The sequence below is a fragment of the Eriocheir sinensis genome, unplaced genomic scaffold, assembly GCF_024679095.1.
Source record: "Eriocheir sinensis breed Jianghai 21 unplaced genomic scaffold, ASM2467909v1 Scaffold122, whole genome shotgun sequence".
NCBI classification, from domain to species: Eukaryota; Metazoa; Arthropoda; class Malacostraca; order Decapoda; family Varunidae; genus Eriocheir; species Eriocheir sinensis.
The window spans coordinates 491,272-510,448 of NW_026110541.1; positions in this window are offsets into that span (position 1 = coordinate 491,272).

The window sequence follows — 19,177 nt, forward strand, 5'->3', positions numbered from 1 at the left end:
TATATTTCATTACAAATTTACCTTATTTTATGTTTATTTTGTATGAGTATTTTGTACATTTATATTTAAACAAATACACTTTCTTTTATTGGTATTTTGTTTATTTATTTTGTTTCGAATTTACATTATTTTATGTGTATTTTGTTTACATTTTTTTATACGTATTTACTTAATTTTATGTGTATTTTGTATATATATTTTTATAGAAATGTACGTTATTTTATGTGTATTCGTATATATATTTTGAAACAAATTTACATTGTTTTATATGTATTTTTGCATATCTCTTTCAAAAGAAGTTTACTTTATTGTATGTGCATTTTGTATATTTATTTCAATACAAATTTAAATATTTTATGTATATTTTGGTATATATAATTCTATAAGAAATGCGCTATTTGATGGGAATTTTGCATCTTTATTTTCATACAAATTTACATTATTTTATTAATATTCGGTGTATTTATTTTGATACAATTTTACAGTATTCTATGTTTTTTGTATATATATTTTTGTGTATTTTTGTATATAGTTTTATACAAATTTAGGTTATTTTATGTACGCATTTACATTATTTTATGTGTGTTTTGTATATATATTTTTATGCAAATTTACTTTATTTTATGTGCATTTTTGTACATATATTTTTTTTAGAAATTTGCGTTATTTTATGTGTATTTGTATATGTTTTCTCATACAAATTTACATTATTTTATTGCTATTTTGTTTATTTATTTTGATACAAATGAAAATAGATATAAAAAATATATATAAAATAAACTAAATTTGTATTGAAATATATATACAAAATACATAAAATAATGTAAATTTGTATCAAAATATTTTAACAGATGCGCATAATACAAAATGCAAAATATCCATTAAATACCGCATTTTTTTATAAAAATATATATACCAAAATACACATGAAAAAATTAGTTTGTATTAAAATAAATATACAAAATACACAAACAATAAGGTAAATCTGTATTGAAATAGATATGCAAAATACATATAAAACAATGTAAATTTGTTTCAAAATATATATACGAATACACATAAATAACGTAGATTTGTATAAAAATATATATACAAAATACATGTGCATTTTGTATATCAATTTTAATACAAATTTGATTAATTTATGTGTATTTTTGTATATGTATTTTTATAAAAATATGCTTTATTTTATGGGTATTTTGCATCTTTTTTTCATACAAATTTACATTATTTTATTGATATTCTGTGTATTTATATTGATATGATTTTACATTATTCTATGTGTATTTTGAATATATATTTTATATAAAATGTATTTGTTTTCATTTCATACAAATCTACATTATTTTATGCGTTTTTTGTACATGTATTTAAATACAAATATAACTAGTTATATGTGTATTTTGTATATCTATTTTGTATGTATATTTTCATAGAAATTTACTCTATTTTATGAGTATTCGTATATATATTTTGATACAAATTTACATTATTAATGTGTATTTTGCATATCTATTTCAATACAAATTTACTTTATTGTACGTGCATTTTGTATATTTATTTTAATACAAATTTAAATATTTTATATGTATTTTTGTATATATATTTTTATGCAAATATGCGTTATTATATGGATATTTTGCATCTTTATTTTCATACAAATTTACATTATTTTATTGATATTCTCTTTATTTAATTTGATACGATTTAACATTATTCTATGTGTTTTTTGTATATATATTTTATCAAAATTTACATTATTTTATGTGTATTTGTTTATATATTTTCATACATATTTACATTATTTTATGTGTTTTTTGTATATAAATTTTTCTACGTATTTAAATTATTTTATGTGTATTTTGTATATACATTTTCATAAAAAAATTACATTATTTTATTGTGTGTGTATAAGGATATATTTTGATACAAATTTTATACAAATTCATGTTATTTAATGTGTATTTGTATATATATTTTCATACAAATTTATATTATTTTAAGTGTATTTTTTCATATATCTTATTACAAATTTACCTTATTTTATGTTTATTTTGCATATTTATTTCATTCAATTTTAAATTATTTTGTGTGTATATTTGTATTTGTATTTAGGTTATTTTATGTGTTTTTTGTATATATATTTTCATCCAAAATTACATTATTTTATTGGTATTTCTTAATTTAATTTGATACGAATTTAGATTATTTCATAGGTATTTTGTATACATATTTTTATACTCATTTACATTATATAATGTGTGTTTTGTATATATTTTTTTATGCAAACTAATTTAATGCAAATTTATTTAATGTTCATTTTTGTACATATATTTTTATGGAAATTTGCGTTATATTATGTATATAGTTTTATATAAATTTACGTTATTCTATGTGCATTTTGTATATTTATATTTATACAAATACACATTCTTTTATTTTTATATTGTTTATTTACATTTATACGAATTTATATTATTTTATGTGTATTTTGTATACATTTTTTTATACGTATTTACTTCATTTTATGTGTATTTTGTATATATATTTTATACCTTTTACATTATTTAATATTTATTTTGAATATAATATTTTATTACAAATCTACCTTATTTTATGTTTATTTTTATATGTATTTTGTATATTTATATTTATCCAAATACATTTCTTTTATTATTTATTTTAAATCAAATTTATATTATTTTATGTGTATTTTGTATACATTTTTTTATACGTATTTACTTCATTTTATGTGTATTTTGTATATATATTTTTATGGAAATCTACGTTCTTTTATTTGTATTCGTATATATATTTTGAAACAAATTTACATTGTTTTATATGTATTTTTGCATATCTCTTTCAATACAAATTTACCTTATTGTATGTGCATTTTGTATATTTATTTCAATACAAATTTAAATATTTTATGTGTATTTTGGTATATATATTTTTATAAAAAATGCAATAATTTTTGGGAATTTTGCATCTTTATTTTCATACAAATTTACATTATTTTATTAATATTCGGTGTATTTATTTTTATACGATTTTACATTATTCTATTTGTTTTTTGTATATACATTTTTATACATATTTACATTATTTAATGTGTATCTTGCATATATATTTTATACAAATTTATTATCTATTATCTATTTTCATACAAATACACATTCTTTTCATGATTTTTTGTTTATTTATTTTGACACGAATTTACATTATTTGATATGTATTTAGTATATTTATTTTTATACGTATTTACATATTTTCATATGTATTTTGTATATATATTTCTATAGAAATCTACTTTATTTTATGTGTATTCGTATATATATTTTGAAACAAATTTACATTGTTTTATATGTATTTTTGAATCTCTTTTAATACAAATTTACCTTACTGTATATGCATTTTGTATATATATTTCAATACAAATTTAAATATTTTATGTGTATTTTGGTATATATATTTTTATAAAAAATGCGATAATTTTGGGGAATTTTGCATCTTCATTTTCATACAAATTTACATTATTTTATTGATATTCTGTGTATTTATTTTTATACGATTTTACATTATTCTATTTGTTTTTTGTATATATTTTTTTATACACATTTACATTATTTAATGTGTATGTTGCATATATATTTTATACAAATTTACGTTATTTTAAGTGTATTTGTTTATATATTTTCATTCAAATTTACATCTATTTTAATTCGAAATTACATTATTTTATGTGTATTTTGTATCCATTTTTTATACGGATTTACTTAATTTTATATGTATTTTGTATATATATTTTTATAGAAATCTACGTTTTTTTATTTGTATTCGTATATATATTTTGAAACAAATTTACATTGTTTTATACGCATTTTTGCATATCTCTTTCAATACAAAGTTACCTTATTGTATGTGCATTTTGTATATTTATTTCAATGCAAATTTAAATATTTTATGTGTATTTTGGTATATATTTTTATAAGAAATGCGCTATTTTATGGGAATTTTGCATCTTTACTTTCATACAAATTTACATTATTTTATTAATATTCGATGTATTTATTTTGATACGATGTTACATTATTCTATTTTTTTTTGTATATACTTTTTTTTATACATATTTATATTATTTAATGTGTATCTATTATATATATTTTATACAAATTTATTATCTATTATCTATTTTCATACAAATACACATTCTTTTCATGATATTTTGTTTATTTATTTTGACACGAATTTACATTATTTGATATGTATTTTGTATATATGTTTTTATACGTATTTACATAATTTCATATGTATTTTGTATATATATTTCTATAGAAATCTACTTTATTTTATGTGTATTCGTATATATATTTTGAAACAAATTTACATTGTTTTATATGTATTATATGTATTTTTGAATATCTCTTTCAATACAAATTTACCGTACTGTATATGCATTTTGTGTATTTATTTCAATACAAATTTAAATATTTTATGTGTATTTTGGTAAATATATTTTTATAAAAAATACGATAATTTTTGGGAATTTTGCATCTTTATTTTTATACAAATTTACTTTATTTTATTGGTATTCTGTGTATTCATTTTGATACGATTTTACATTATTCTATTTGTTTTTTGTATATATTTTTTTTTTACATATTTACATTATTTAATGTGTATCTTGCATATATATTTTATACAAATTTACGTTATTTTAAGTGTATTTGTTTATATATTTTCTTTCAAATTTACATTATTTGATGTGTATTTTGAATATGTATTTCAATACAAATTTACCTAATTTTATGTGTATTTTGTATATTTCTTTTCAAACAAATTTAAATTATTTTTGTGTATTTTTGTATATAGTTTTATACAAATTTAGGTTATTTTATGTACGCATTTACATTATTTAGTGTGTGTTTTGTATATATATTTTTTTGCAAATTTTATTTTATGTGCCTTTTTGTACATATATTTTTATAGAAATTTGCATTATTTGTATATGTTTTCTCATACAAATTTACATTATTTTATTGCTATTTTGTTTATTTATATTGATACGAATTACATGATTATATGTGAATTTTGTACATATTTTTTATACGTATTTACATTACTTAATGGGTATTTTGTTTATATATTTTTAAACAAATCTACGTTATTATATGTATTTGTATAAATATTTTGATACAAATTTACATTATTTTATGTATTTTGTATGTACATTTCAATTCAAATTTAGCTTATTTTAGCTGTATTTTGTATATATATTTTCATACAAATTTAATTACTTCTATGTATTTTTGTATATAGTTTTATACAAATTTACGATATTTTATGTGTATTTTGTATATTTATATTTATACAAATACACATTCTTTTACTGGGATTTTGTTTATTTATTTTGATACGATTTTTATGTATATTTTGTATTCATTTTTTTATACGTATTTACTTCATTTTATGTGTATTTTGTATATATTTTTTATAGAAATCTACGTTAATTTATGTGTATTCGTATATATATTATGAAAAAAACTTACAGTTTTATATAGATTTTGCATATCTATTTCAATACAAATTTACCTTATAATATGTGCATTTTTTATATTTATTTTAATACAAATTTTAATATTTTATGTGTATTTTGGTATATATATTTTTATAAAAAATGCGTTATTTTATGGCTATTTTGCATCTTTATTTTCATACAAATTTACATTATTTTATGAATATTCTGTGTATTTATTGTTGATACGATATTACATTATTCTATTTGTGTTTTGTATATATATTTTTTACACATATTTACATTATTTAATGTGTATTTTGAATATATATTTGATACAAATTTACGTTATTTTAAGTGTATATGTTTATATATTTTCATTCAAATTTCCATTATTTTACGTGTATTTTGTACATGTATTTCAATACAAATTTACCTAATTTTATGTGTATTTTGTATATATATTTTCATACAAATACACATTCTTTTATTGATATTTTGTTTATTGATTTTGACGAGAGTTTAAATTATTTAATGTGTATTTTGTATATATATATTTTTATACGTATTTACATCATTTCATGTGTATTTTGTATATATATTTCTATAAAAATCTACGTTATATTATGTGTATTCGTATATAGATTTTTAAACAAATTTACACTTTTATGTGTATTTTGCATATTTTTTCAATACAAATTTACCTTATTGTATATGCATTTTGTATATTAATTTAAATATAAATTTAATTATTCTATGTGTATTTTTGTATATGTATTTTTATAAAAATATGCTTTATTTTATTGGTATTTTGCATCTTTTTTTTCATACAAATTTACGTTATTTTATTGATATTTTGCTAATTCATTTTGATACGATTTGATTTATTCTATGTGTATTTTGTATATATTTTTCATACAAATTTACGTTTTTTTATGTGTATATGTTTATATATTTTGACACAAATTTACAATATTTTATGGTTATTTTGTATATTTATTTCAAAAGAAATTTACCTAGTTTTATGTGTATTTTGAATATCTATTTTCATACAAACAAACTATTTTTATATATTTTTGTATATATTTCAATACAAATTTTAGTTATGTTATGTGTATTTTGTAAATCTATTTTCATTCAAATATATATTATTTTATTGTTATTTTGTTGATTTATATTGATACGAATTTATATTATTTTATATGTACTTTATATATATATTTTTATACGCATTTACATTATTTAATATTTATTTTGAATATATAATTTTATACAAATTCATGGTATTTTATGTGTATTTGTATATATATTTTCATATAAATTACATTATTTTATGTGTATTTTGTACATATATTTCATTACAAATTTACCTTATTTTATGTTTATTTTGAATGTGTATTTTATACATTTATATTTATACAAATACACATTCTTTTATTGATATTTTGTTTATTTATTTTGTTTCGAGTTTATATTATTTTATTTGTATTTTGTTTACATTTTTTTTATACGTATTTACCTAATTTTATGTGTATTTTGTATATATATTTTTATAGAAATCTACGTTATTTTATGTGTATTCGTATATATATTTTGAAACAAATTTACATTGTTTTATATGTATTTTTGCATATCTCTTTCAATAAAAGTTTACCTTATTGTATGTGCAATTTGTATATTTATTTCAATACAAATTTAAATATTTTATGTGTATTTTGGTATATATATTTTTATAAGAAATGCGCTATTTGATGGGAATTTTGCATCTTTATTTTCATACAAATTTACATTATTTTATTATTATTCGGTGTATTTATTTTGACACGATTTTACATTATTCTATTTGTTTTTTGTATATATTTTTTTATACATATTTACATTATTTGATGTGTATCTTGCATATATATTTCATTCAAATTTATTATCTATTATTTATTTTCATACAAATACACATTCTTTTCATGATATTTTGCTTATTTATTTTGACACGAATTTACATTACTTAATATGTATTTTATATATATATATATATATTTTTAAACGTATTTACATAATTTCATGTGTATTTTGTATATATATTTCTAAAGAAATCTACGTTATTTTATGTGTATTCGTATATATATTTTGAAACAAATTTACACTGTTTTATTTGTATTTGCGTTTTTTTTCAATACAAATTTACCTTATTGTATGTGTGCATTTTGTATATTAATTTTAATACAAATTTAATTATTCTATGTGTATTTTTGTATATGTATTTTTTTTTTAAATATGTTTTATCTTATGAGTATTTTGCATCTTTATTTTTATACAAATTTAAATTATTTAATTGATATTCTGTGTACTTATTTTGATACGATTATACGATGTATAACAAAAATAAATACAGAATACACAAAAATAGATATGCAAAATACATATAAACAATGTAAATTTGTTTCAAAATATATATACGAATACACATGAAAAAACGTAGATTTCTATAAAAATATATATAAAAAATATACATAAAATTAAGTAAATACGTATAAAAAATGTATACAAACTACACATAAAATAATGTAAATTAGTATCAAAATATATAAACAAAATACCAATAAAAGAATGTGTATTTGTATAAATATATATATACAAAATACACATTAAATAATATAAATTTGTTTAAAACTATATAAAATACACATGAAATGATGTAAATACGTATAAAAAAATATATACAAAATACACATTAAATAATGTAAATTCGCGTCAAAATAAATAAACAAAATATCAATAAAAGAATGTGTATTTGTATGAAAATAGATATACAAAATACAAATAAAATAAAATAAATTTGTATCAAACTATATACAAAACTACACAAAAATATTTTAAATTTGTATGAAAATAAATATACAAAATACACATACAATTAGGTAAATTTGTATTGAAATACATACACAAAATACACATAAAATAATGTAAATTTGAATGAAAATACATAAACAAATACACTTAAAATAACGTAAATTTGTATAAAAAAATATGTACAAAACACAAATAGAATAATGTAAAATCGTATCAAAATAAATACACAGAATATTAATAAAATAACGTTACTTCGTATGAAAATAAAGAGGCAAAATATAGAATAATTAAATTTGTATTAAAATTAATATACAAAATCCATATACAATAAGGTTAATTTGTATTGAAAAAATACGCAGAATACACATAAAACAGTGTAAATTTGCTTCAGAAAATATATACGAATACACATAAAATAACGTAGATGATATAAATACGTATAAAAATATATACAAAATACACATTAAATAATGTAAATTCGCGTCAAAATAAATAAACAAAATATCAATAAAAGAAAGTGTATTTGTATGAAAATAGATATACAAAATACACATAAAATAACCTAAATTTGCATCAAACTATATACAAAAATACACAAAAAAATGTTAAATTTGTAAGAAAATAAATATACAAAATAAACATAAAATTAGGTAAATTTGTATTGAAATACATATACAAAATACACATAAAATAATGTAAATTTGAATGAAAATACATAAACAAATACACTTAAAATAACGTAAATTTGTATAAAAAATATATATACAAAACACAAATAGAATAATGTAAAATCGTATCAAAATAGATACACAAAATATTAATAAAATAATGTAAATTTGTATGAAAATAAAGAGGCAAAATACCGATAAAATAACGCATTTTTTTTATTTATAAAAATATATATACCAAAATACACATAAAAAATTAAATTTGTATTAAAATAAATATATAAAAAACCCATACAATAAGGTAAATTTGTATTCAAATAGATATGCAAAATACATATAAAACAATGTAAATTTGTTTCAAAATATATATACGAATACACATAAAATAACGTAGATTTCTATAAAAATATATATACAAAATACACATAAAATGAAGTAAATACGTAATAAAAATGCATACAAAAAACACATAAAATAATATAAATTCGTATCAGAATAAATAAACGAAATACCAATAAAATAATGTGTATTTGTAATACACATATAATCAGTTATATTTGTATTTTAATACATGTACTAAATACACATAAAATTATGTAAATTTGTATGAAATGAAAACAAATACACATAAAATAACGTATATTTGTATAAAATATATATACAAAATACACATAGAATAATGTAAAACCGTATCAAAATAAGTACACAGAATATCAATAAAATAATTTAAATTTGTATGAATACAAAGATGCAAAATACCCATAAAATAAAGCATATTTAAAAAATAAAATACATATACAAAAATACACATAGAATATTTAAATTTGTATTAAAATTAATATACAAAATGCACATACAATAAGGTAAATTTGTATTGAAAAAATACGCAAAATTCACATAAAACAGTGTAAATTTGTTTCAAAATATATATACGAATACACATAAAATAACGTTGATTTCTATAGGAATATATATACAAAATACACATGAAATGATGTAAATACGTATAAAAATATATACAAAATACACATTAAATAATATAAATTCGCGTCAAAATAAATAATCAAAATATCAATAGAGAATGTGTATTTGTATGAAAATAGATATTCAAAATACACGTAAAATAACCTAAATTTGGATCAAACTATATACAAAAATACACAAAAATATTTTAAATTTGTATGAAAATAAATATACAAAATACACATAGAATTAGGTAAATTTGTATTGAAATACATATACAAAATACACATAAAATAATGTAAATTTGAATAAAAATACATAAATAAATACACTTAAAATAACGTAAATTTGTGTAAAAAAATATATACAAAACACATATAGAATAATGTAAATTCGTATCAAAATAAATACACAGAATATTAATAAAATAATGTAAATTTGTATGAAAATAAAGAGGCAAAATACCCATAAAATAACGCTTTTTTTATTTTTAAAAATATGTATACCAAAATACACATAAAAAAATTAAATTTGTATTAAAATAAATATATAAAAAACACATACAATAAGGTAAATTTGTATTGAAATAGATATGCAAAATACATATAAAACAATGTAAATTTGTTTTAAAATATGTATACGAATACACATAAAATAATGTAGATTTCTATAAAAATATATATACAAAATACACATAAAATGAAGTAAATACGTATAAAAAAATGTATACAAATACACATAAAATAATGTAAATTCGTATAAAAAAAATATAAAAAATACCAATAAAAGAATGTGTCTTTGTATAAATATAAATATACAAAATACACATATAATAACGTAAATTTATATAAAACTATATACAAAAATACAGAGAAGTAATTAAATTTGTATGAAAATAGATATATAAAATAAGGTAAACTCGCATCAAACTCAATAAACAAAATTCAGATAAAAGAACGTATATTTGTAGAAAAATAAATATACAAAATACACATGAAATAACGAGAATTTGTATGAAAATATATACAAAAATAAAGAAAAATAATTTCAATTTGTATGAAAATATGTATTCAAAATACACATATAATTAGTTAAATTTGTCTTTAAATACATGTACAAAATACACATAAAATAATGTAAATTTGTAAGAAATTAAAACAAATACACATAAAATAACGTACATTTGTATAAAATATATATAAAAAATACACATAGAATAATGTAAAAACGTATCAAAATAAATACACAGAATATCAATAAAATAACGTTAATTTGTATGAAAATAAAGGTGCAAAATACCCATAAAATTAAGCATATTTTTTATAAAAAATATATATACAAAAATATACATTCAATAATTAAATTTGTATTAAAAGTAATATACAAAATGCACATACAATAAGGTAATTAATTTTTTTTACATATGCAAAATACACATAAGACAATGTAAATTTGTTTCAAAATATATATACAAATACACATAAAATAAAGTAGATTTCTATAGAAATATATATACAAAATGCACTTGAGATGCTGTAAATACGTATAAAAATATATATACAAAATAGACATTAAATAATGTAAATTCGTGTCAAAACAAATAAACAAAATATCAATAAAAGAATGTGTATTTGTATGAAAATACATATACAAAATACACATAAAATAACGTAAATTTGTATAAAACCGTAAATTTGTATGAAAATATATAAACAAATACACATAAAATAACGTAAATTTGAATAAAATATATATACAAAATATACATTAAATAATGTAAATATGTATAAAAATATATATACATAATACACATAGAATAATGTTAAATCGTATCAAAATAAATAAAGAGAATATCAATTAAATAATGTAAATTTGTATAAAAATAAAGATGCAAAATACCCATATAATAACGCATATTTGCATAAAAATATATATACAAAAATACACATGAAATAATTAAATTTATATTGAAATAAATATACAATAAAGTAAATTGGTATTGAAATAGATAATTTATGTAAAATACACATCAATAATGTAAATCTGTATCAAAATATATATACGAATACACATAAAATAGAGTAAATTTCTATGAAAATATACATACAAAATAAACAAAAACTTATGTAAATAGTGAAAAATATATATACCAAATACACCTAAAATAAAGTAAATTCGTATCAAAATAAATAAACAAAATTCCGATGAAAGAACGTATAATTGTAGGAAAATAAATATACAAAATATACATAAAGTAACGAAAATTTGTATAAAAATTTATACAAAAAAAACAAAAATAATTTCAATTTGTTTGAAAATAGATATACAAAATACACATATAATTAGTTAAATTTGTCTTTAAATACATGTACAAAATACATATAAATAATGTAAATTTTTATGTGTATTTTTGTACATATATTTTTATAGAAACTTAAAACGTTATTTTATGTGAATTTTGTATATGTTTTCTCATACAAATTTACATTATTTAACTAGTTTTTTGTTTATTTATTTTGATACGAATGACTTGGTTATTTGTGTATTTTGTAAATATTTTTTTATACGTATTTGCATTACTTAATGTGTATTTTGTTTATATATTTTTTTACAAATTTACGTTATTATATGTGTATTTGTTAAAAATATTTTGAAACGAATTTACTTTATTTTATGTATTTTGTATATATATTTCAATTCAAATTTAGCTTATTTTGTGTGTATTTTGTATATCTATTTTCATACAAATTTAAATACTTCTGTGTATTTTTGTATATAGTTTTATACAAATTTACGTTATTTTATGTGCATTTTGTATATTTATATTTATACAAATACACATTCTCTGATTGGTATTTTGTTTATTTATATTTATACGAATTTACATTATTTTATGTGTATTTATATATATATTTATATATATATATATATATATATATATATATATATATATATATATATATATATATATATATATATATATATATATATATATATATATATCTATATATATATATATATATATATATATATATATATATATATATATATATATATATATATATATATATATATATATATTTTTATAGAAATCTACGTTATTTTATGTGTATTCGTATATGTATTTTAAAACAAATTTACATTGTTTTAAATGTATTTTGCAAATCGATTTCAATACAAATTTACCTTATTGTATGTGCATTTTGTATATGTATTTCAATACAAATTCAAATATTTTATGTGAATTTTGGTATATATTTTTTTAAAAAAATGCGTTATTTTATAGGTATTTTGCATCTTAGTTTTCATACAAGTGTACATTAATTTATTAATATTCTGTGTATATATTTTGATACGATTTTATATTATACTATTTGTGTTTTGTATATATTTTTTTATACATATTTTCATTATTTAATGTGTATTTTCATATATATATTTTATACAAATTAACGTTATTTTGGGTGTATTTGTTTATATAATTTCATTCAAATTTACATTATTTTAAGTGTATTTTGTATATGAATTTTATTACAAATTTACCTAATTTTATGTGTATTTTGTATATTTATTTTCATACAAATTTAAATTATTTTTGTTTGTTTTTTATATACATATAGAGTAAATTTCTATGAAAATATATATAAATATATATATCAAAATACATATAAAATTATGTAAATAAGTATAAAAATATATATATCAAATACACCTAAAATAGTGAAAATTCGTATCAAAATAAATAAACAAAATTCCGATAAAAGAACGTATATTTGTAGGAAAATAAATATACAAAATACACATAAAATTACGAAAATTTGAATAAAAATATATACTAAAATACACAAAATTAATTTCGATTTGTATGAAAATAGATATACATAATACACATATAATTAGTTAAATTTGCATTTAAATACATGTACAAAATACACATAAAATAATGTAAATTTGTATGAAATGAAAACAAATTCACATAAAATAACGTTCATTTGTATGAAATATATATAGAAAATATGAAAATACATATACAAAAATACACATAGAATAATTAGATTTGTATTATTTTATATGTACATATATGAAAATATATATACAAAATACACATTAAATAATGTAAATACATAGAAAAATATATATACAATATACACATAAAATAATGTAAATTCGTATCAAAATAAATAAACAAAATTTCCTCTAAATTAATGTATATTTGTAGGAAAATATATATATATATACAAAATACAAATAAAATAACAAAAATTTGTATAAAAATATATACAAAAATACACAAAAATAATTAAAATTTGTTTGAAAATAGATATGCAAAATACACATGAAATTAGGCAATTTTTTTTAAATACATATACAAAATACACATAAAATAATGTAAATTTGTATGAAACTATATAAACAAATACACATAAGATAACGTAAATTTCCATAAAATATATGTACAATATATACATTAAATAATGTAAATATATATATATATATATATATATATATATATATATATATATATATATATATATATATATATATATATATATATATATATATATATATATATATATATATATATATATATATATATATATATATATATATATATATATATATATATATATATATCAAATACACCTAAAATAATGAAAATTCTTATCAAAATCAATAAACAAAATTCCGATAAAAGAACGTACAAATTTACATTATTTTTTGTGTATTTTGTACATATATTTAAATACAAATTTAACTAATTATATGTGTATTTTGTATATCTATTTTCATACAAATTGAATTTTTTTTTGTTTTTTTGTATATATTTTTATTCAAATTTTCGTAATTTTATGTGTATTTTGTATATTTAATTTCCTACAAATATACGTTCTTTTATCGGAATTTTGTTTATTTATTTTGATACGAATTTTCATTTTTTTAGGTGTATTTGATATATATATTTTTATACTTATTTACATAATTTTATATGTATTTTGAATATATATATATTTTCATAGAAATTTCCTCTATATGTATATACAAAAACAAAACAAAAATAATTTAAATTTGTATGAAAATAAACATACAAAATACACATAAAATTAGTTAAATTAGTATTTAAATACATATACAAAATACAGTTAAAATAATGTAAATTTGAATGAAATTATATAAACAAATACACTTAAAATAACGTTAATTTGTATAAAATATATATAAAAATACACATTAAATAATGAAAATATGTATAAAAAAATATATACAAAACACAAATAGTATAATATAAAATCGTATCAAAATATATACACAGAATAATAATAAAATAATGTACATTTGTATGAAAACTAAGATGCAAAATACCTATAAAATAACGCATTTTTTTTATAAAATTATATATACAAAAATACACATAAAATATTTGAATTTGTATTAAAATAAATATACAAAATGCACATAAAATAAGGTAAATTTGTATTGAAATAGATATGCAATATACATATAAAACAATGAAAATTTGTTTCAAAATATATATACGAATACACATAATATAACGTAGATTTTTATAAATATATATATACAAAATACAAATAAAATTAAGTAAATACGAATCAAAAATGTATACAAAATACACATAAAATAATGTAAATTCGTATAAATATAAATAAACAAAATACAAATAAGAGAATGTGTATTTGTATAAATATAAATATACAAAATGTACATAAAATAACGTAAATTTGTATAAAACTATATACAAAAATACACAGAAGTAGTTAAATTTGTATGAAAATAGATATACAAAAAACACAAAATAAGCTAAATTTGAATTGAAATATATATACAAAATACATAAAATAAAGTAAATTCGTTTCAAAATATTTTTAACAAATACACATATAATAACGTAAATTTGTAAAAAAATGTATAAACAAAATACACATTAAGTAATGTAAATACGTATAAAAAAATATTTACAAAATACACAAATAATCAAATCATTCGTATCAAAATAAATAAACAAAAAACTAATTAAATAATGTAAATTTGTATGAGAAAACAATACAAAATACACATAAAATAACGTTTAAAGTTTTTATAAAAATATATATGTACAAAAATGCACATAAAATTAGTTTGCATAAAAAAATATATACAAAACACACATTAGATAATTTAAATGAGTATAAAAATATGTATACAAAATACCTATGAAATAATCTAAACTCGTATCGAGTTAAATTAAGAAAATAACAATAAAATAATATAATTTTGGATGAAAATATATATAGAAAACACACATAAAATACCCTAAATACAAATACAAATATACACATTAAATAATTTAAAATTGAATGAAATAAATATACAAAATAAACATAAAATAAGGTAAATTTGTAATAAAATATATGTAAGAATACACATGAAATAATATAAATTTGTATGAAAATATATATACAAATACACAGAAAATAACATAAATTTGTATAAAATTTGTTTAAAAATATATACGAATACACACAATAAAATAACGTAAATTTTTATGAAAATGTATATATAAAATACACATAAAATAATTTAAATACGTAGAAAAATATATATACAAAATACACATAAAATAATGTAAATTCGTACAAAATTAAATACACAAAAGTCCAATAAAAGAATGTATATTTGTAGGAAAATATATATACAAAAAACATGAAATAACTAAAATTTGTATAAAAATATATACAAAAATACACAAAAATAATTTAAATTTGTTTGAAAATAGATATGCAAAATACACATAAATTTAGGCAAATTTGTATTGAAATACATATACATAACTCATAAAATAATGTAAATTTGTATGAAAATATATAAACAAACACATAAAATAACGTAAATTTGGACAAAATATATATACAAAATATACATAAAATATTTTAAATATGTATAAAAATATATTATATTATATATATTTTTATTGATATTTGCGTTAATTATGTGTATTTTGTATATGTTTTCTCATAGAAATTTACATTATTTTATTGGTATTTTGTCTATTTATTTTGATACGAATTACATGATTATTTGTGTATTTTCTACATTTTTTTATACGTATTTACATTATTTAATATGTATTTTGTTTATATATTTTTATACAAATTTACGTTATTATATGTGTATTTATATTAGTATTTTGATACAAATTTACATTATTTTATGTATTTTGTATATATATTTCAATTCAAATTTAGCTTATTTTATGTGTATTTTGTATATCTATGTATTTTAATACAAAATCAAATATTTTATGTTTTTTCGTATATATATTTTTATAAAAAATGCGTTATTTTATGGGTATTTTGCATCTTAATTTTCATACAAATTTATATTATTTTATTAATATTTTCTGTATTTATTTTGATACGATTTTACATTATTTTATTTGTGTTTTGTTCATATTTTTTTTATACATATTTACATTATTTAATGTGTTTTTTGTATATATATTTGATACAAATTTACGTTATTTTAAGTCTATAAGTTTATATATTTTCACTCAAATTTACATTATTTTATGTGTATTTTGTATATGTATTTCAATACAAATTTACCTCATTTTATGTTTTTTGTATATTTATTTTCATACAAGTTTAAATTATTTTTGTATATTTTTGTTTATAGTTTTATACAAATTTAGGTTATTTTATGTGTATTTTGTATATCTATTTTCATACAAATACACATTCTTTTCATGATATTTTATTTATTTATTTTGACACGAATTAACATTATTTATTGTGTATTTTGTATATATATTTTTATACGTATTTACATTATTTCAAGGGTATTTTGTATATATATTTCTATAGAAATCTGCGTTATTTTATGTGTATTCGTATATATATTTTGAAACAAATTTACATTGTTTTATGTCTATTTTGCATATTTTTTCAATACAAATTTACCTTATTGTATGTGCATTTTGTATATTAATTTTAATACAAATTTGATAAATCTATGAGTATTTTTGTATATGTATTTTTATAAAAATATGCTTCATTTTATGGGTATTTTGCATCTTTATTTTCATACAAATTTACATTATTTTATTGATATTCTGTGTATTTATTTTGATATGATTTTACATTATTCTATGTGTATTTTGTATATATATTTTATATAAAATGTATTTGTTTTCATTTCATACAAATCTACATTATTTTATGTGTTTTTTGTACATGTATTTAAATACAAATTCAACTAGTTATATGTGAATTTTGTATATCTATTTTGTATGTATATTTTCATAGAAATTTACTCTATTTTATGAGTATTCGTATATATATTTTGATACAAATTTACATTATTAATGTGTATTTTGCATATATATTTCAATACAAATTTACTTTATTGTACGTGCATTTTGTATATTTATTTTAATACAAATTTAATTATTTTATATGTATTTTTGTATATATATTTTTATGCAAATATGCGTTATTATACGGATATTTTGCATCTTTATTTTCATACAAATTTACATTATTTTATTGATATTCTCTTTATTTATTTTGATACGATTTAACATTAGTCTATGTGTTTTTTGTATATATATTTTTTATACATATTTACATTAGTTAATGTTCATTTTCTATATACATTTTATCCAAATTTACATTATTTTATGTGTATTTGTTTATATATTTTCATACATATTTACATTATTTTATGTTTTTTGTATATATATTTTTCTACGTATTTAAATTATTTTATATGTATTTTGTATATACATTTTCATAAAATAATTACGTTATTTTATTGTGTGTATAAGTATATATTGATACAAATTTTATACAGATTCATGTTATTTAATGTGTATTTGTATATATATTTTCATACATCTTTATATCATTTTTTGTGTATTTTTTCATATATTTCATTACAAATTTACCTTATTTTATGTTTATTTTGTATATTTATTTCATTCAATTTTAAATTATTTTATGTGTATATTTGTATTTGTATTTAGGTTATTTTATGTGTATTTTGTATATATATTTTCATCCAAAATTACATTATTTTATTGGTATTTCTTAATTTAATTCGATTCGAATTTAGATTATTTCATAGGTATTTTGTATACATATTTTTATACTCATTTACATTATCTAATGTGTGTTTTATATATATATTT